This window comes from Podarcis liolepis (genome assembly GCF_965112155.1).
Source record: "Podarcis liolepis genome assembly, chromosome: Z".
In the NCBI taxonomy this organism is placed as follows: Eukaryota; Metazoa; Chordata; class Lepidosauria; order Squamata; family Lacertidae; genus Podarcis; species Podarcis liolepis.
In genome coordinates this window covers 11276986-11297839 of record NC_139570.1, presented here as the reverse complement: position 1 = coordinate 11297839, position 20854 = coordinate 11276986, and positions in this window count along the sequence as shown.

Sequence of the window (20854 nt, the reverse complement as noted above, 5' to 3'; positions counted from 1 at the left end):
AGGTAAACAATACAAATCAAAACATTACAGTACACATAAAGAAAGAATAAAGAAAAAAGACCAAAAAACACAATACATCCGAACAAAAACAAAAACAATTAAAAAAACACCTCCAATATTTCCATATCTTTATCTTTCATTGACTTGTTTCATTGACCTCCTCACACCTCCCTTTTTTGTATTCTAGTTATTAATTATTTCAGCAAATCCTTTCCATCTTTCACTATTTTCTGTCATTTAATTGTCTTAATTTATTTTAACCTTATCTTACCATTAAAATCCTAAAACTTATATATACTTAACTCCTTATAACATTTCTACTAAAGCCGTATAATTTCATTCCAACAATTTTTCTAACACTCATTAATTTAACAAAATTTCTCTAAATAAACTTTTAAAACATTTTTCCAATCTTCTTCCACCGTCTGTTCTCCCTGGACTCGGATTCTGTCAGTCCTTTCTATCAATTCCATATGGTCCATCAACCTGGTGATCTTCTATCCGAGGCTCTTAACTCTTTTCCATGTCCCTTCTGCAGGTCTTCTTCATATCTATACATGTGCTTCACTTTGTCTTCTACTGATCTTGTTCTTAGTTTCCTTCCTTTGGCACTTAGGAGTAGATCTCGGGGAAACTCCAACCTAGCAATGCCATTGTTCCTTCTCGACAGGTCAGCCCATTCTCCATAGTCAGAACTAAAGTCCAAACAATATTTCAGAGCGTGTTTCAAAGTTCCCCCAAAGCTAAAGGCCCCCACAACTCCAATCTCCCCCTGACCCAAATCCAGATCCCAAACCTGCATAAGGGGATCTATCCAACTTCCCTTCTCCAATCCAGGCGGGACTCCATCCCTCCAAATCTGGCTTTCTCTGGATTCAATCGTAAAGGGCAACAGCTTATGTTCATTAAATTGCCTCTGTAAGGCCGAGGCTCTATCCACTTGAATTACTTGAGGTTCAACAACAACTTTCTCCTTCTCCTTCTCCTTCTCCTTCTCCTTCTCCTTCTCCTTCTCCTTCTCCTTCTCCTTCTCCTTCTCCTTCTCCTTCTCCACAGCTTGCAGTGTCAAAACAGATTCCTGAATCAATTCCTGGGTTATTTCTGTATAGGTATTCACTTTTAGTCCCAACTCAGTCATTTTTTGTCCCATATTGTCAATTTTAGTGATCATCACATCCGTCTTCTTATGAAGCTGTTCCAATAAAGCACTTGTCTTGCAAAATGCAATCACTAGGGCTTCTTCTGTCATCATTCTTGTCCAAGGTCAATATCTGTTTCTCATGGTCTTTAATCTCTACAGCTGGAAAATTCTCCAGCTCCACTCCTGCAACAGTTTCAAAAACTCCCTCTAGAGGAAACAATTTCTATTGTAACCATCCTTTTAAACAAATATCCAGCAACAAAGTTAGTTCAGTTTTCAGTTACATTTGCTCCTTTTCAAGTGCAAAAGGAAACAATGGAAACAATATATTTCTCTTATTTAGCTATCTGTCAGCATACGTTATTCACAGTCAATGAACTTTCCCCAAAAGTCGATCTTACTGACAACCCGTTCCCAGGTTCAAGACGGTGGTAATTTATCTTCCTTCACTCTCTCTCTCCTGCAGGCTTAGGCAGTCTAAAATTTCCCCCCTCTTCTCCTGCTTCCAAGGGGGGTTTAGTAGTTTTAACCGATGGAGATTTAATCCTTTACAAAAGGCTTTCCAGACTTTAGTTTGCAACGTCTTTGCTTCACTCTATTTACAAAAGGGGAAGGCGGACTTCCTGTTTGGAACCTTCCCGTTTCGATGCCAAATTACGATGTTTAAAGATCCAATTTTCCGTTCTACTCACAGGTAGTTGTTTAAAATCGAATTGTCCACAGGAAAAAGTCAGCGCTCTCCGACAACAGCAATGTGGCTTTACTCCGTGAAAAAAGCAGTCGATTCAAAGCACCGCGCCACTCACCCCACGTCGCTCCGGAACCCCAAAACCGGGTTTCCCCGCGAGTAGGGGAGGCGCAAAAGGTGCCAGCCGAATCCCACGTCCACAGGCTTCTCCCGCCTGCAATTTTTAATGGGTCTCCGCCTCGCTGTGGCGGTTCAGACCCTGATTTCCACAGAGCGGATTCCTCCCGATCAGAGGAAATCCGCCATTGCCGGAGGCGCTAACCCGGAAGTCCGGTATCTGATTAACTTTTTATTAGGGGTGAGGTACCCCCTAACTGGGACGTGGGTGGTGCTGTGGTCTAAACCACTGAGCCTAGGGCTTGCCGATCAGAAGGTCGGCGGTTCGAATCCCTGTGACGGGGCGAGCTCCCGTTGCTCGGCCCCAGCTCCTGCCAACCTAGCAGTTCAAAAGCACGAAGTGCAAGTAGATAAATAGGTACTGCTCTGGCGGGAAGGTAAACAGCATTTCCATGCACTGCTCTGGTTTCGTCACAAGCGGCTTAGTCATGCTGGCCACATGACCCGGATAAACTGTCTGCAGACAAACGTCGGCTCCCTCGGCCAGTAAAGCAAGATGAGCACCACAACCCCAGAGTCGTTCACGACTGGACTTAACTGTCAGGGGTCCTTTACCCCCTAACAACTCTGAAAAAGGGGCCTGTTTTGCCTTTAGAGCAGTAATTTTAAGGAGAAAGGTTTGTGGAGATGATATGTTAATTTCTTCAGTGGAGCAAACTCTTATCTGACAGAATGCCTGGTTTTAACAATTATTTTGTTTTGTTTTTACTCTGTGTCAGGCATGCCCAAAGTCCGTTTTGGGGGCCTAATCCAGCCCCATGGCCGGTTTTATTCGGCCCCTGTGGCAGTTTATTTATTGGGGTCAAATCCTAAAGAAAGCTCAACAACTTTGGGGTAAAAAAGCCCTCACGCATGTTCACTTCATCAAATCTGGCCCTCTTTGAAAAAAGTTTGGGCACCCCTGCTCTCTGTATTTTATCTTTTGTGATGGATTTCAGCTAGACAAAAGAAATAAATAATCATAGCCTAGTGGCCAACAGAGTCATCTCTATGTGCAGTGACACTGATAACGTGTATACAATGTGTGGATAGTTAAATTAATTAAAAGGAAATAACATGTGCACTTGGTGTGATTGCATGAAACAAATATTTTTCAAAGCCAGTATCTGTAGCATACACACCATACAATATTTTATCCCTCACAGAGCTACAGTTCCCAGCACTCTTAACAACCACAGGTCCCAGGATTCTTTGAGGGAAGTCATGTGTTTTAAACATGTAGTGTTTACATGGCCCTTAGCACCTGATAATAAATTAAACTGAAGTCAAGGAAAATATTGGCTATGTAAATCTATTTGGGTCATAAATTTCTTGGGAAATGCAACAAGGTCCTGGCCTGGCCTGCTAAGGTACTTGCTCAATGAGCACTGTAAAATGATGCATTCAATCCCACACATTGGTCTAACCTTGGCGTAAATGTCTGCAAATTCAGCTTCTCATCTTGGTTGTTTTGTAGCACCGATGACTTTCTCGCTGTTCCAGAAGTAGCACTGAAGCTAATGATACCTAATCAACTCTAATGGGCAAAGATTTTTGCTGTGTGCATAGGCTAGGCACACACTTAAGTGACTGTTATTGCAACTATCCATAGAATGACTTGCTATTTAAAGGGGAAAATTGCCCTCAAGGCTGAAGTGGAAAAGAAACCTTTTTGTTTGTCCGTCTTGGTACAAAATCTAGATTGGATCTTCTATTCTAACACAGTGCTTCATTGAAGAGAAAGTGCCTCATTAAAAGTATCTATTAATAGTATCTATTAATCAATGGGATGGAAACTGCTTTACGTCCTAGTTTCAGAAGTGTTGAAACGTCTCTCTTAAGGGTCGATATTGTTTCCAAGGAATTAAAGCAAAATCAATAACATAGGCTTCCATTCTGGTTACAAATCATTAAGCCCCAGCTATATTTTTATTATTATTAAATAAACTTTTTAAGCCACAAAACGATGTCCTCGTTAGTAAACTGGCCTCATAAAGCAAACTTTGCACACATAGACCCAGTTCACCTGTGCATCGCTGAGCCAAGTTCGCCCATCAAGGTTACAGACGTTGATACCTTCACTGAAGGCTTTGAACACTGATCCACGTGAACACCTGCACTGAAGAAATCCCATAAATATGGGTGTTCCCAAGGTCAGCTGATGAAAGTTGGTTACTGCAACATCGTTCTGAATGTTGGGGAGGGGGAAGAAGCAGCTGTGGAAAGAATGCCAGACTACATAGAAAGCTGCATTATAATGAGTCAGAGCATTGGTCCACCTCAGAGGAGGCTGGTTTATTAGGTCAAAAGGGGCACTGCTCCACCAGCCTCAGTCTCATAGAATGGTTGGGCATAGAGGACTGGTGGGAGGAACCACCAACAGAAGAGAGCACAGGGCCCGGGGCGTGGTAGTGGGACCAGTGCTTTTTTTTTTTCTAGGAAAAAAAGTGCCAGTACATACCATGAAGTTGTTACAGTAAGTGCCACACTTTTTAACAACAAAAACAACAACAGAGGTGCTGGTACTATGTGCCCTTGAGTACACCCTGGATTACAAAAAAGCACTGAGTGGGACAGTGATGAGTGCTCACATGGAGAAGAGGGAGAAGACTGGAAGAGGAGGTGTCAGAAGCTGAAGAGGTAACAGGACTCAGTGAGTTGGGAGAGTCTGTGGCAGAGAGAGGCAGAGGTGAATCAGGCTGGTGAAGAGTCACAGGTGTCTCCCCTTCCTGCTGTGACAAGCTCCCCTCCCCCCTAACTCTCAGAACCATGAGAGGAATGAATTGGGCAAAGCAAAGACAGACTGCATGCAGGCATAATCTCTGATTGCTTGCAAGAAGCCCAGCAGAGGAGAAAACTTAGATGACTGTGTGGAGGCAAGAAATTTTAGTCTCAACAACTGATTTCATGGAGTAGGGACTACAGGGCATGAGCTGTTGTGCTCATTAGGCCTGAACCCCTGCGAAGTCTGTGTTTCTCTAACAAAGAGTTAACTTCACCTTTGAACAGACCGGCTCACTCTGTGACAAGTGACTGTGTCCTGAAAGTGAGTTTTCCAGGGGCATCTGTTGGAAACAGAATACTAAGCTGGGTTGGCTCAGTGTGATCCAACAAGGCACATCATTTTTAAAAATGTCCCCGCACCTCCGCTTGAAAAAATTAAGAGGTTTCTTTTTAAAATATTAAAAAAATAAAAAGCTGCAATGTATACTGCACACAGATGTGTTGTTCAGTTCAACATGAGGCACTGCAAGATATATCAAATGTTATACTTTTTAATCTGACAAACTTCAAAATCCACACACCTGAGGTGTAAGATTGTCAAAACCCAGAAGGCCAATTGGATTGCTTTCATTCGTTTTATTGTTAAATGCCAAGCTGGAGGCTGTGACTGCTTCCCTCCCAATCTGTCTAGCCATTTTGATATTTCCTGGATCTCATTGCCTTCCAAAGAGAAGTTCAGTAGCCTCAGGAAGGTGGGGAATGTTAAATCTTAGATTATTTCACAGAAGACTTCACAGCTAAGCTCCGAGCAGATATTTCTGTCTGCAATGTTCTTTGGTACAAAAGGTGTAATCAATCACATTGATGGACAGAGACAATGGCCATCCATTTAATGAATAGCTTTCTTTGTCTCTAAATCCCCTCTCGTGGTGTCTTATCTGAAGGAGCCCAAATGGTTGTATGCCAGTGGTGGAGACTCTGGGACCATCCATGTGTTGTTGGGCTCCAACACCCATCAGCCTCAGCCAGCATGTCTAACAGTCTGAAGTGATGGGAGCCGTAGTCCTGCAACATCTGGAGACCCACCAATTCCCCACCACTGTCCAACATTAATTCTTAAGTTCACGCTCACAACAACCCTATGAAATGCTTCACTGCAGTTTGCATGTGAATAGAAGTCCTAATATTTGTCTCTGACCACCCAATAAACCCATGGCAGGGTAATGCAACAGCAACAGCAGCAGAAGCAACAAAAATAACAATTATTATATCCTGCTTTTCTCCAGTATCAATACCCAAAGTGGCACACAAGAAACTTAAGTTAACAATAAAGCTATATGAGCAAAATAAAATTATTAAAGATGCTAAAAGCAGCATCAATTAAACTTAAAGCTGTTTAAGACAGCTTTCAAACAAAAGATTCCTGCATTACAGGGGTTGGACTAGGGCAGCCTTTCTCAACCTGTGGGTCCCCAGATGTTGTTGAACTACAACTCCCATCACCCCTAGCTAGCAAGACCAGAGCTCAGGGGTGATGGGAGTTGTAGTCCAACAACATATGTGGACCCACAGGTTGAGAACCACTGGACTAGGGGGTTGGACCAATGGGGGTTCCTTCCTATTCTATGAGTCTAGGATTCTGAAGTGAATCACAGAGCTCAAGCAGGTCCAGATAGATACGACCAGCTCCCAGTGACACCTCCTCCGAGGAAGAGGGATGGGATTCCACAGAGTACTCTGCCAGAATTCCAGGAAAGCAGCCCAAAGTAGCCTGAAGTATCTTTCTTTCATGGATGCCTCACCTTAGTCCCCTGATAACCCCCCTGAGTCCATCCCAAGTGCTGCCCTGAGCTCCATACCTCTCTCATTCTCCTGTAGATCTCAAACCCAGAATGTGTATGAGTGTATGAGTACTGTGTTGCAAGGGACCGCCGAGAATGTGAGGGCCTACTCAGGAAGAGGAAGATGTTGCAGCTAAAAATAATGACCCAGCAAGTGACCAGGAGGAAGGCTGGCAGTGAGGCTATAAACCTCTCTCAGTCACCCCTGCATCCTTGCCAGTTTTAACAGCTCTCTATAGAGGTCATCAGCATCAGCGGCTGCTCACCCACTAGGTACTGGCAAAGGCCCAATGAGAGAATGCAGTCCATGGCATAACCTGGTCCCGAGGTATTATGCATGTTAACACTAGCACTTTAAATTGAACCTGGAAACAGGGCACCATTGCATAACAAGGGTGCCCAAACTTTTTTCAAAAACGGACAGATTTGATGAAGTGAACGTGCGTGAGGGCTGACCAAAGTTGTTGAGCTTTTTTTAGGATTTTACCCCAGGACATATACTGCCACAGGGGCCATATTAGGCCCCCAAAACGGACTTTGGACATGCCTGCCTTATATAGTCTGATAACAGGCTCTGGCCAATTGCACCCCACCAATGGAGAGTGTTCCAGTAGCCTAATTTGGATGCAATGAAAGCCTGTCTGGAAATGGCAATTGGTCAAATTTCCATCGTGGTCATCATAAGAGACCCTGATTTCCCTGCATCTATACCTAACTCTCTTCAGCAGAGATGGGGAACCTGTGGTCCTATTATTCCTAAACATTGACTAATGGATTCCAACAACATCTATAGGACCACAGGCTCCTTCCACTGGCTCTATATGCTAGATATACCCACAGGTTTGTGGGAGCAACTGCCAAGTCCACAATGGATCTGACATCCAAGCACTAATAATAATATAATAATAAATTTTTATTTATACCCTGCCCTCCCTGGTCAGAGCCAGGCTCAGGGCAGCTAACACCAATAAAATTACAATAAAACCTGATGGGGGGGGGGAACCAGTTTATTAAAATACGGGTTAAAATGTAATTTAAAATGCAGCCTCATTTTAATAGTAGCCCATAAATCAAAACCATAAGGGGAGGGAAACATAAGGGTCAGACTGACTCCAAACTAAAGGCCAGGCGGAACAGTTCTGTCTTACAAGCCCTGCGGAAAGATGTCAAGTCCCACAGGGCCCTGGTCTCTTGTGACAGAGCGTTTCACCAGGCTGGGGCCAGTACTGAAAAGGCCCTGGCCCTAGTTAGGACCTTGGGACCTCCAAAGTGTTGTTATTTGTGGACCTTAAGGTACTGCACGGGGCATACCAGGAGAGGCGGTCCCGTAGGTACGAAGGTCCTAGGTTGAATGGGGGATAAATATCAAAGCAGGAACGGCAGAGAGGCAAGACTAGCAAGAAAGCCTCTCAAGCATAAAACAGATTCACTCATGTTGTGACCTCTAATCTCAGAGTCTCGCAACCAGGTGAGATTAGAAGACAGTGACTTCTCAGACACATATCACAACTGTAGAATGATCTCCCTGTGGCGATCCTCTAGAGCCATTCTCTTTTAACCTCCAGGCATTTACTGAAGGCTTTTTTTCCTGTTTGAGGCTGCTTATAGCATTTGATTTTATTCTGCCAGTTGTTGCCGCTGGGTTTTAAATTGCTGCTGTTTTAACACATTGCTTTTATAATTCTTTTAAGATTAGTTTGCAATGTGTGTGAGAGAGTGTGTCTTTTATTGCATTGCACATTCTTATACTTACAGAAGCCACATTGGGTAGGAAAGTGGGACAGTGTTAACAATTCCATATACCCACACACACACACACACACACAATTCTTCCATGAAAGTCAGTGCAGTCCGAGGTTGTGTACATATCATACATTTAAAGCAGATGACTTTCTCCCCCCCAAACCCTGGGGAACTTTAGATTGTTAATGGTGCTGGGAATTGTAGCTCTCTAAGGAGTAAACTACAGTTCCCAAGAGTCTTTGGTGGGGACACCATGCACTTTAAATGCATGGTTGGTACACAGCCCACGTCCAAATCATTCATTAAAGCAGTGGTTCTCAAACTTTTTTCTCTGGGCTACACTTTCAGGAGGGTGGGGGGAATTGCTCATATCACACTGAATTTTTAATGGGTAAAAATACATTGGAAAACAAAAAGATACAACTCCCAGAGGTGCTTGATTTATAACACAGAACACAACTACTTTATATTATCATGAGACATCCGTAAAGCATAAAACAATGCAGCTACATAAGAACATGAATCATCCCCAAAATATAATATTTATTGTCCTTGAATATTTCTGCCACTCTTGCCATCAAGGGAGCCAACTCCTAGGGGCTGAGGTCCCTTCAGCACAGACACTCCAAATAAACTATTTGAGGGTGTGGGTGGGGTGTCAAAGTTGATGGGCATTGCCATCTCAATGGTGCATGTGCACCACAGCTTGTGATAGATTATGTGGGGTGGGGTTTACCTGCCCCCCACCCAATATTTTGTTCAAGTTGGCACCCCTGCTTGCCATCCTCTGCTGCCACACCCTTTGAGAACCACTGCACTACAGGATCTCCTCTCTTTTCAGAGTCAAAATCCATGTGGCATCAACTGAGATCTACAGGTTCTTAGTCTGCATGTCCCACATCCAGATCATACATGCCGTCGCATTCCATATCATACACAGACTTGCAGAACACTGGCAGGCATCATAGTAAAGCAACCAAATGAAATCATGCCTAGGAAGAAAAACCATACCAAAAAAATGGTGGAGAGAATTACAGCCACACAGCTTGTGAGGCTGATAAAACTAAATGGCTCAGGCACTGGTAGGAGAAATTCCCCAAGCAGTCCATGATTAGTGGGAATCGTGGCAGAGATGTTTCTGAAAAGAACAGTGTGCTAATGTGCAGTGACAAAATGCTAATTCCTGGCTCCAAGAGTGGCAAACATTTGGTCATAAATAAATCCAAACATTAGGCAAATGATATTATATGCTGGCAGGGAATAAAGGAAGAAATAAAAAGTCAGCGCATTAAAAGATTTACTTCCCAAACCCAGACAATGCAAATGTGCAACAATAGACATCACTTGTTAACGAGGAAATAGGCAACAGGCTCCAATTTACAGAGATAGAAAACATTGACCGGTCAGCTCATAGACCACAGCAGCATGATAACTCTAGGAGTTACATGAAGCTGAGGAATTCACGGTAAGGCAGGGAGCAGAAGGCTTGTGCAAGTGTTGAAAGAATGAGTACAGTCATACCTCGGGTTACAGACACTTCAGGTTGCGATTTTTGGGCTGCGGACTGCCAAAGCCTGGAAGTACCAGAAAGGGTTACTTCTAGGTTTCAGCAGTTGTGCATGTGCAGAAGCGCTAAATCGCGCTTTGTGCATGCACAGAAGCACCAAATTGCAGCCTGCACAGGAGTAGGAGCGCCACTGTGGGTTGCGGACACTGCGGGTTGTGAATGTGCACCCCGCACAGATCACGTTTGCAACCCGAGCATCCACTGTACAATGATTTACATGTGGGCCAAGGTCTGTGCGTTTAGAATGAAAATTGTCACATTTGCAATGCAAAGATCCAGTTTAAGAGCAAAAGGGGAGGGTGGAGTTCAATCCTACCTGCCACCCTTCCTAAGGTTTACCACTATCCAGCTCTCTTCCCCAAGGACTTTTTCTCTGCGTTCAAGGTCACTTCCAGCATTGCAGTCCAAAGACGAAAAGCACCTGGCAAGAGAGGCTACAGGGATATAGGATGGTTGAGTACTCCCCATCCCCTTCTCCCTTTAGCTTTTGTAATCACACACATACAAACAATTACTATGAGACTAGGGCAGTTCCATGAGTCAAGGATTTGCTGCTATCCCTAGCTGAGCCCCGGGCAGCTTTATATGTTATGAAATTTTGGGGAAGAGAAGTACAAGAGTTTCATCCTATTTTCCCTGCTTTTGTGCATTGTCTGAAAGGGACTGCTTGGACATGACTGTTTTGTTTGGGCAATAATGAGAAAGAAAGAAAGTGAGAGCTGCAACAAAATGTTTCACCATTCCTGGCAGTGGCAGAGCTTCATGCTCCAGCACTGGGGGGCGGAGAGCAAGCGGGGCCAGCGCTGGGGGGCCGCCCTCAGGGGCGTGGTGCCCAGCGCGGGTGGGGGGGAGCTACAATGGCACCCCACCGGAATCGCGCTCCCAGGGGCAGTGCGCTCCCCCCACACCCCTCTTCCTCCACCAGTGGTTCCCAGCAGATAGTCATGACATCTTCCAGGATTCCATTCTGCCTCCCAGCTGGTTTTGCATTCCTTCTCTCACACACCCAAGTCAGTCAGCATTCCCTGCCCATGGAGCATGCTCAGTCCAAATTGGGCTGGGTTGGGGAGTGGTCCCCCATAGGGTTCCTCCCCCCCCACCTTAGATTTTTTGTGCTTCTGATTTTCCTTCAGGCCTGTTGATAAACATCCTCCTTGTGCGAAGGAGCTGCCCATTTTTGCTACATAAAAAGTGGCACTCATGCCTGTGCATTAGAAATAGAAGGAACAACGTGGAAACAAAAAGTCCAATGCTGTTCTCTCCATTCCCTGATGGCGCACGCTCTCTCTCTCTCTCTCTCACTCTCTCTCTCTCTCTCACACACACACACACAGTGCCAGATTTACATATAAGCTAAAGCTATAGTTTAGGGCCCTACTCTCTTGGGGGCCCTAAAAAAGTTTCACTATTAATATACTTCTTCTTAATTGTATTTCAGCTCAACAATTACTTTGATAAAATACATATTTTGTTTTGTGCAAATGGCTTTAGATACCTATTAGGTCCATAAATTACCATATAGCATATATTCAACACAAAAAACAGCGGCAATTTGTTGTTGACAAAGGACAGCTGGACATACAAATGGTCCCATTACCTTCAGTAGCTTAGGGCCTCATCAAACCTAAATTCGCCCCCCCCCTCCTCACACACACACACACAGACACACACTTGTTTCTTGATTTTTACAAGGGTTGTCAGAGAATTCCAGGAAAAACAGAATGTTCACTTATTCATCCCAAGAGAAATCAATCCAGAAAATATGATTAGAATTCACTGTTGTTGCTTTCATTCCACAAGCAATATGTAACTGATTATGTTTTTTGTATCACATTTTCTTTGCAGTGAAAGAAAGGAATGGGATGGAATAACATAACTTGCGTGATTTACATACAATATGCAATTATTTACCTAAATTATGTAAGTTACATAATTTCACCAAACAAAAGCAAGACGAATAGTGCAGGATTGTTGTGGGGTTTTTTGCAGAATACAAAATGCAGTGGAATGGAAACAGTGCTGCGTACACCAAATATAGGGCAGAACAGGAAGCAATGTGTTCTTATCTACAACTAATTTAATGTGTAGTTGGGCAATATATCAGATTGCTATTATTTCTGTATTACTTATTAGCAACTCTTCACCCTAAGGTCCCAGGGCAGGTTACAACAATTAACATTAAGCAAGCAAAAATTTCAAAAAGATTGGGGAAAATACAATGAATATTTGAAAAAGCAATGCCCACATACTACTGCTTAGACTTGTTTTAATTAACTTCTGCAAATTGACATATGATTAGAAAAAAGATAATTACAAAGAATTACAAACAGAGATAATAAGTAGACAAATGGAAACAGATTACTAAGGTTGATATTAGACCAGCACAGAGGACGAAGGAAGTCAACAAAGAAAATAGATATGAAATTTGGTTACATATATCACTTATTTTTAAGATATGTGTTTATTTTAATCATTATTTTCTTTTTTTTCTTTTTTCTTTTTGTTAATATTGTTAATATTTTTTTCTGTTTTGTATATTAACATCTTTTTATTATATTTTTTCACTTTTTATGTTTAATTGTTATATGTTTGTATGTCAAGTCTATCGGTCAGCATATACCGTAAATAAATAAATTTATCTTAAAAAATAACATTAATAGTAAAACACAATGTTATACAATATTAAAAACAGTTTAAAACAACCTAAAATGAGAAAGATAAGGTGGGTTCTAAAATGCACATCTCAAGTGTCAAAAGCCAGGACAAAGAGGTGCTCCCATAGGAGGTCGAGGTGAGATCCCAGCAACTCCGGTCCCATCCGCACCATACATATAAAGCAGTATTATGCCACTTCATGGCCTTTGCCCAAAGAATCCTGAGGTTCTTGTTAAGGGTGCTGAGAGTTGTTAGGAGACCCTCTATTCTTCTCACAGAGCCACAGTTCCCAGAGTGGTTTAACAATCAATTCTTATTCCTAGGAAACTCTGGAAATAGTAGCTCTGTGAAGGGAATCTGGAAGACCACAGGTTCCTCACCCCTGTTCTAAATCAATTCTTCTCCAGCCTGGTGTCCTCCGGAAGCTGCAGGACTACAATTCCCATCATCCCATTCCATTATCCATGATGGTCATGGCTGATGGAGGGCGCCAGGCTGGGTAAAGGTAAAGGGACCCCTGACCATTAGGTCCAGTCCTGGCTGACTGTGGGGTTGCGGTGCTCATCTCGCTTTATTGGCCAAGGGAACCAGCGTACAGCTTCTGGGTCATGTGGCCAGCATGACTAAGCCGCTTCTGGCAAATCAGAGCAGCGCATGGAAACACCGTTTACCTTCCCGCCAGAGTGGTACCTATTTATCTACTTGCACTTTGACGTGCTTTCGAACTGCTAGGTTGGCAGGAGCAGGGACCGAGCAACGGGAGCTCACCCCGTCGTGGGGGTTCGAACCGCCGACCTTCTGATTGGCAAGTCCTAGGCTCTGTGGTTTAACCCACAGCGCCACCCATGTCCCTTGCCAGGCTGGGTAAGGTTGGTCAAAAAGAATGTGCATGAGAAAGTTGACTTGAGGTAGCAGAGTACCAGAGTTCTGGAGTCCTAGAATCAGACCAGAGGGCATTGAACAGCCCTGTTTATTGGGACATTGTGCAGTTGCTATAGCATGGGTAGGCAAACTAAGGCCCAGGGGCCAGATCCAGCCCAGTTGCCTTCTAAATCCGGCCCATGGGCAGTCTGGGAATCAGCATGTTTTATGTGTGCTTTTATTTAGTAGAATGTGTGCTTTTATTTAGAATACATCTCTGGGTTATTTGTGGGGCATAGAAATTTGTTCATCTATTTTTTCCCCAAAATATAGTCCGGCCCCCCAGAAGGTCTGAGGGACAGTGGACCGGCCCCCTGCTGAAAAAGTTTGCTGACCCCTATGCTATAGCATCTACCCATGGGAGCCATGTTGGTGGCATCTGAATTACACATTACATTTCAGGATAGGGAATCTTGATACAGGGACATGCATTTTGGGTGGTTGCCCTGGGTCCTTTGTCACTGATAGCTTTTCTCTTTCATAAGTTCTAGGTCCAAGTATATTTACTTCACAGGAAGGAAATGAATTGAGATTTAGATTGTTAGGATTTCCTCCAATACAAGTTTGAGGTAAGAAAATATGTCCCTAAGTTTGGACGCCTCAAGGCTATTAAGCACAAAACACTAGTAATAGCACATATTTCATAAAGAGAACATTCAAGATACTTATCGAGTAATGTCTGTTGTTTGCAATGGTTTTTTATTTATTTACTTTGGAAAAATGAGCTCAGGACAAAGCTGTTCTGATTTATAAACAGACACTACTCTAGTAATACAAAAAAAAAAAAGGCAAATGGCCATGTAGCCAATTTTCTGGAAGAGAAAGGTTGCATGGGTCATTTTTCTTCAAACACCACTACACCACAGGAGATCAGAGAAGAAAACATTTATTCCTGTAAGTAATGAGATATTTACAATAAACCCTGAATGGCAGTTTAAGAAATGGCGATTGAATGCATTGTACCCAATGCCAGTGTCTTTACTTATTCCATTCTTCAGACAATGAATGTTCATTCAATCCTTCTCCCTCGGAAACAATTATTTTCTTTGCTGCTGCCCACGAACAGTCTTGAGTGCATATTGTGTAGAGTTCAGGGACAACAAACTGCACAGTTGTTTAAATAGATTCAGAGAATGAGGAAATAATGAACATAAATACCCACACTTCCTGATAGGGGTTTATAGATTTTCAGTTCAAAACAGCAGCATGGTCATGGTTCTTATAATATATAGCAAGATTTACCTCTGATTGTTAGAAGTGGAGAGGATCTAAACTCTTAAAAAATATGTATGGCCTAACCTTGAAGTGGGGAACCTGGGACCCTCCAGATGTTGAACTACAACTCCCATCATCCTTTACTATAGTCTGGGGCTGATGGGAGGTGGAGTTTAATAACATCTAAGGGTCAAAGCTTCCCCAGTCCTGGCCTAACCAGTTGACTTGCTTTTTCATTTTACTTCTTTTTCAAACAATTTTTATTGGTTTTTAAACAAATACAGATACAATAACCATTAAACACTTATGCAACAGCACATCTAACAGTGTTTGTTTTATCCATTCAGGTGGTAGCTGTGTTGGTCTGACACAGTCGAAATATATAAAATAATAATAAAAAAATTGTCCAATAGCACCTTAGAGACCAACTAAATTTGTTCTTGGTATAAGCCACCTCTAAGGTGCTACTGGACAATTTTTTTATTTTTTTATATATATTATCCATTGTCCCTAGAGCATAGCTGTCAACTTACAGATTTGAAAATAAGGGACCAGCAGCCTTAAAATAAGGGACCAGCAGCCAAAATAAGGGACCTGCAGCCTCACCTGTTCCAGGCACTGCAGTCTTCCTGTCCTCCAGCAGTCTGGTCAAACTCATGCTGGTAGCTTCGAGAACACTGTCCAACCAACTTTGTAACCAGAGGTTCAACTGAATAGAATCTGAATCACATGCACCACAAGGCCTATGCAGCCTCAACTTAAGATGGCTCCCCGGCCTGGCTTTGCACAGCAAAGTTTGCAACAGCACATGCAACAAAATGGCGTCCAGCATTCAGAAAACCCCTCAGTTTGCATTAACTAGCCCCACACAAGGCATGCAAGCTCCACCCCCAGTCGTTCTTAGACTTCTTATTGGGTGAGCAACACAGCCAAGCAACACAGTTGGAGCCTCCCTCCTCCCTGGCCGGCAGGGAGGGAGGGAGAGGAGCTGCTTCCTTTGAAATTTAAGGGACATTTAAGGGACATCCATCAATAAGGGACAGCAGCGGGACATGGCGCTGGAATAAGGGACTGTCCCTTCAAATAAGGGACACTTGACAGCTATGCTCTAGACATATACTTACACATTCAACATTCAAACATATTACTTACCGTACATAACTCCTCCACTGAGAATACTGAGTGGTTAGTATAAGGTCTTGATTTTGATCATTAACAGAGTTAAAGAAAGGTGTCCCTGTTTCTTGGAAGGTGTTTCTATTTGTTAAGCCTTTAATTGCCTTCCTGTGTCTGGTGAGACGCTCAGATATTGCTATATCCCAGATATTATTTTTCCCTAATGTTCATGGGTATTTCAGTCTGGTTCTTCCACTGCTGAGCTATCACTGACTGTGCTGCATCTGGTAAGAAGCCTACTAGTTCTCTGTGGTACAGAGTGGAGCCTAAGTCTATGTCCAAAGATAGTAGGGCTAAGGTAGGATTTGGAGAAAGGGGTTGGCCCATAATTGCAGTTACAATCACATTCCCACTTCTAGAAAACCATAGAAAAAGTCAAGAGATGGAACATATTAAGCTCTGTTTACTGTTTCCAAGGTTAATTGGTCCAATAAAAGATGCTACCACCATTACCTATTCTCTGCCAACTTACTGGCTTCCAGTAAGTTTCTGGGCCTGATTTAAAGTACTGGTTTGAAGTAGCATCCTTGAGACAGGGATGGATGAATCTGTCAATTTGGGTTTCTCTCAGTTTCTCATTTTTCCAACATTAACTTCAGTGCTCCACATTTCTACATCAGCATGTGATTTGATTTGATTAAAAAAAAAAGAATCCTTATGAAAATTAATCATTCATTAATGTACACTAATGTACACTTCATATATATGTACACTTCATATATAATGTTTCTGTACACGTTACTTGGCAGGAAGCCTGCACTGGGAAATGTGGATTAAGTGCAACTTTCAAAGGCTGGCTGTGTTTTGATATGTGCAGTGCATCAGAAAGTGTGGATTAGGTTCACCTTTAGATATACAAAGTGAATCTCATTTGTCCTCCATCCCTACCAGCAGGTAACCATCCTGTTTCTGAGTTCCTACAGCTCAGCTCAAACCTCTAACACATCCACACAGTGACATTTCCATCCCAATTTGTATGCAGAGGGCATCAGAACAGCCTAAGTTGCTTCTCTGTTATTTTATCTTGTAACTTCAGCTTTCAGCCCAGTTCATGCCAGCTGTAAACAAAATCCGAAAAGCTGCCCCTTCTGATGACAATGAAGCATCTTCAAGCTTCGCCACCCTCCCATCACACTTCATTTCCCTTTGTGCTTTGGGGTGCTACAGCCAAGAAATCAACCACTGCAGCAATGCTTCTCCATTATTCCACCGCCGCTGGAGGAAATTAAATAGGAACACAATTGCCAGGCTCGAAATAATCAAAATGTTGTTTGCCAAATAAACCATTGCACACTTAATCAAATCAAAGGCGCTCAAACTACAGATGCTGGAGCGACATATTTACCAACCAGAGTCAAATTGCAGAAGTTAAGCAAAGTGTTTTAAATACAGAGGGGAAAGCAAACCCAAATTACACGTACATAAAGAAGCAAACACTAGATAAAAATGCAAGGATCTTCAACAAGGCGGGGGGGGGGGTCTTTTTCATCCCAGGGGCTGCCTTCTATCTTGAGCAACCTTTTTTTGGGGGGGGGGACATGCCAGTGGCAAAGCTGGGTAGAGCAAAATATGTCATACTGACACACACCCCTCCACACTCTATCCAGGCAAAGAAAGGCATTGTCACAATTCAAAGTCGAAACACTCAATGGGACATGGAGTGGAGGCAAAAGGGGTATGACCTACAAGGGGGCGAAATCTAGGGAGAGTGCACGGGACCAGATAGGCCTGGAGGGTCATATTTGGTCCCTGGGCCAGAGGTTTCCCACCCCGATCTACAATATTGATTCCACAAATGGTTTGAATTTTTTTTCTCTATAAGGGTGGCAGGATGCCTTGCATTGAACCAGAGCTGGATAACTTGTGATTCCCAACTCCCAGCGCCCTCAACCAGTATAGTCGGTATGCCTCTCTTTAAGTTTTCTTTCTACTTTTTTTCTGCACTTCTGCAATCCCTTGCAGTCACCCACCAAAGCATTCTGATACCTCCCTCTTCAATATGAATGGTGCCGTTTTGCTACATAAGCAGCAGCACTCGTCATCTGAACATGGGAATTATTGTCATAGTCATGTTGCAGATGGGAACCCCAATACTGAAAGTGGATTGCCTTAGACCACTGAATGAGCTCATGGCTGAGAGGTTGTTCATATGCAGGAAACTGTCTTATCCTGAATCAGACCCGTTGGACCACACGGTGAGTCCTGATGTGTTGTTGGGCTCAGGAGTGTTGTAGGCAGAGATGGACAAGGAGGGGGTAAGACTGGGCAACAGAGGCTGGAGGAATCAAGTACTTATCCATCCCAGGATATAGCTGCCCTGGCTTGAGAAGCAGCACCCACACTTCCCCCCCTCCCTCCTAGGGAAAAGGGGGCATCAAAGGAAGAGGGCATCAGCCAACTACTAGAGGCCTGCTCATCCAGGATCCAGCAATTCTCCCGTCACTGGGAACAGACACATCTTACCAAAGGCATTGCACTTATGCATTCTCCATGGTCTCACAGTGCACACGAGTCTCTCAAGCACCTGACCTTTCCTTAAAAGAGTGGCAGAAGGTACCAAACCTGTTGGGACAACTCTGTTGCTTCCACACAAATCGGAACTCTTTGCCTTGATCTTGGAATACTTAAACATGGACTACTGTTTCTATCCTGGTTGGCCCCACCTTTCCTGTCCATCTAGCCCAAGTGTAGCAGCTGGGACTCATTATGGGCTATTATTAAAATGAGGCTGCATTTTAAATTGTATTTTTAACCTGTATTATAAATTGTTGTTTTTTCCTCCTGTATTGTGTTTTTATTGTAATTTTACTGGTGTTAGCTGCCCTGACCCCGGCTCTGGCCGGGGAGGGTGGGGTATAAATAAATTGTTGTTGTTGTTGTTGTTGTTGTTGTTTGTTGCTGGGTCTGTATCTCTTTTCTGCCACATAAAGTAAGACTCTCTGGCATCACAGGTAAGACAGGTAAGACAGGATGCAGTGGTTTGTCCAGGATTTCAGAGGTCTGTCCCAGTCATACCTGGAGATGCTGGGGATTGAACCTGGGACCCTCTGCATGAGAAACAGATGCTCTACCTCAAAACTGAAGCCCTTCACTTGATTATTTTCAGATATCAGATTTCGTCTTGTGGTGTTTTAAACACCAGTGTGAACACTTGTGTTTACTACTGTGTTGCAAGCCACCCTGTCAGTTTTACTGACTGGCAACTAACCCTATTTTTAAACAAACCAACCAATCCAGAGCCAAAAAATATTGGTAGGCCAGATCTTCCAAGCGTCCCTATTTTCCAGGGACAGTCCAAGTTTTACAGAAGCCATCCCTGTTTCTGATTTGATCCCAGAATGTCCCGCTTTTCCTTAGGACATCCCTATTTTAATTGGAGAAACATTGGAGGGTATGGAGAGATAAGTAACTATACAACCTTTAGAAGACATCTGAAGGCAGCCCTGTATAGGGAGGTTTTTTTTAATGTTTCATTATGTTTTTATATATGTTGGAATCCACCCAGAATGGCTGGGCAGCCTAGTGAGATGGGTGGTGTATAAATAATAAAATTATTATTATTATTAACAGGACCTCCCTATTTTTTGTTGGAGAAATGTTGGCGGGTACATGGCAGGCTACCTCAGTGACATCCTTCTATTTGTCTACCTGCCTTTCTTTTCCTCATCTGCTCAACAATCTTGAAAGTGTATTGTTTTTCAAATGCCCGAAAAAGCACTCCAGTATCATTAAATAACCGCATAAGAAAAAGCTCTTTGCCGTTTGACTATTTAAAAACAATCCTTGCTTGTACTTGGAACATTCTTCACTCTACCACAACACACACACACACACACACAGAGAGAGAGAGAGAGAGAGAGAGAGAGAGAGAGAGAGAGAGAGAGAGAGACTTGTGTCATTCCTCAGATCAATCACTTCTTCCTGGACAACATCCAGTCATTTTACCTTGTAAGAAGTAAATCAATCATCTGATTTGCTAATGTACACTGGACCAATGGAGCACAGGAAAGATAGTCCAGGAAGGCACAGTGTACAACTGCCTATTGCTAAAAATGAAGGAGGCAGCCTTCAAACAATGGTTTTTAAAGTTGCTGAACGCTTGAGGGATCAGGGGCCAGCATCTACAAATACCTGACAAGGCCGATGCCTCCATCAGGGAGGCCATATCTGTCACTGTCTATGTACCTGCCATCTCTGAGTGATGGGAAAAGGAGGAGCAGCCTCTGTGTGCATGTATATACCGGTATATGGGCCAGAGCCGGCCCTACCATTGAGTACAGTGAGGTATCAGCCTTTCATGGCTGATGCTGGAAGGCAAGAAGTGGTAACAAGATGTTGGTGGGACACAGCTGTCCTCCAGATGTTGTTAAACTGCAACTCCTGCCTGCCTCACCAACCAACATGGCCAATGACCAGGCCCAGGAGTCACATGCAGCCCCCCAACCATCTCTATCTGGTCCTTGCAACTACCTACATGCCACACACCTCACCAGTCCTCCTTGATTGTTTTTGCCTGGCTGGAATGTGTCCTTGAACTCTGACTATGCTTCCTGCTTCTCTGGATGAGGGATAGAGGGAGGGGTGTAGAAACTAGCCCACTGTGCAAAGGCGGTATTGGCATTCACAGCTTCACCCACTATTCCTCTGACCCTGCCCATCACTGGCATACAGCTCTTAGAATACCCCTCAGAAGGGAATATGAATAGTGGTGGAAAGAGTTTCCCATTCCTTGGGTACATTTATTAATTGCCATGCAAGCAATGCTTTTTAATAACGTAACAGACTGCACTTGTAGTCGAGGTTTCTGCACAATGGAGCTCCCAACTTCATCAATGAAAACAGATGTAGGATATAATAATTTTACACTCAGACCATATCTAATTCTATCTTTGGCTACTGGAAGCTGCCGCTAATGTACAACATGGCTGCTTGCCATAGAGGGCAAAGACATATGAATTATTGCAACCGCTTTGCAAAATCCCCTCATCTTTCTGCACGTCAAAGCTGGATTAATCATTATGATGAGT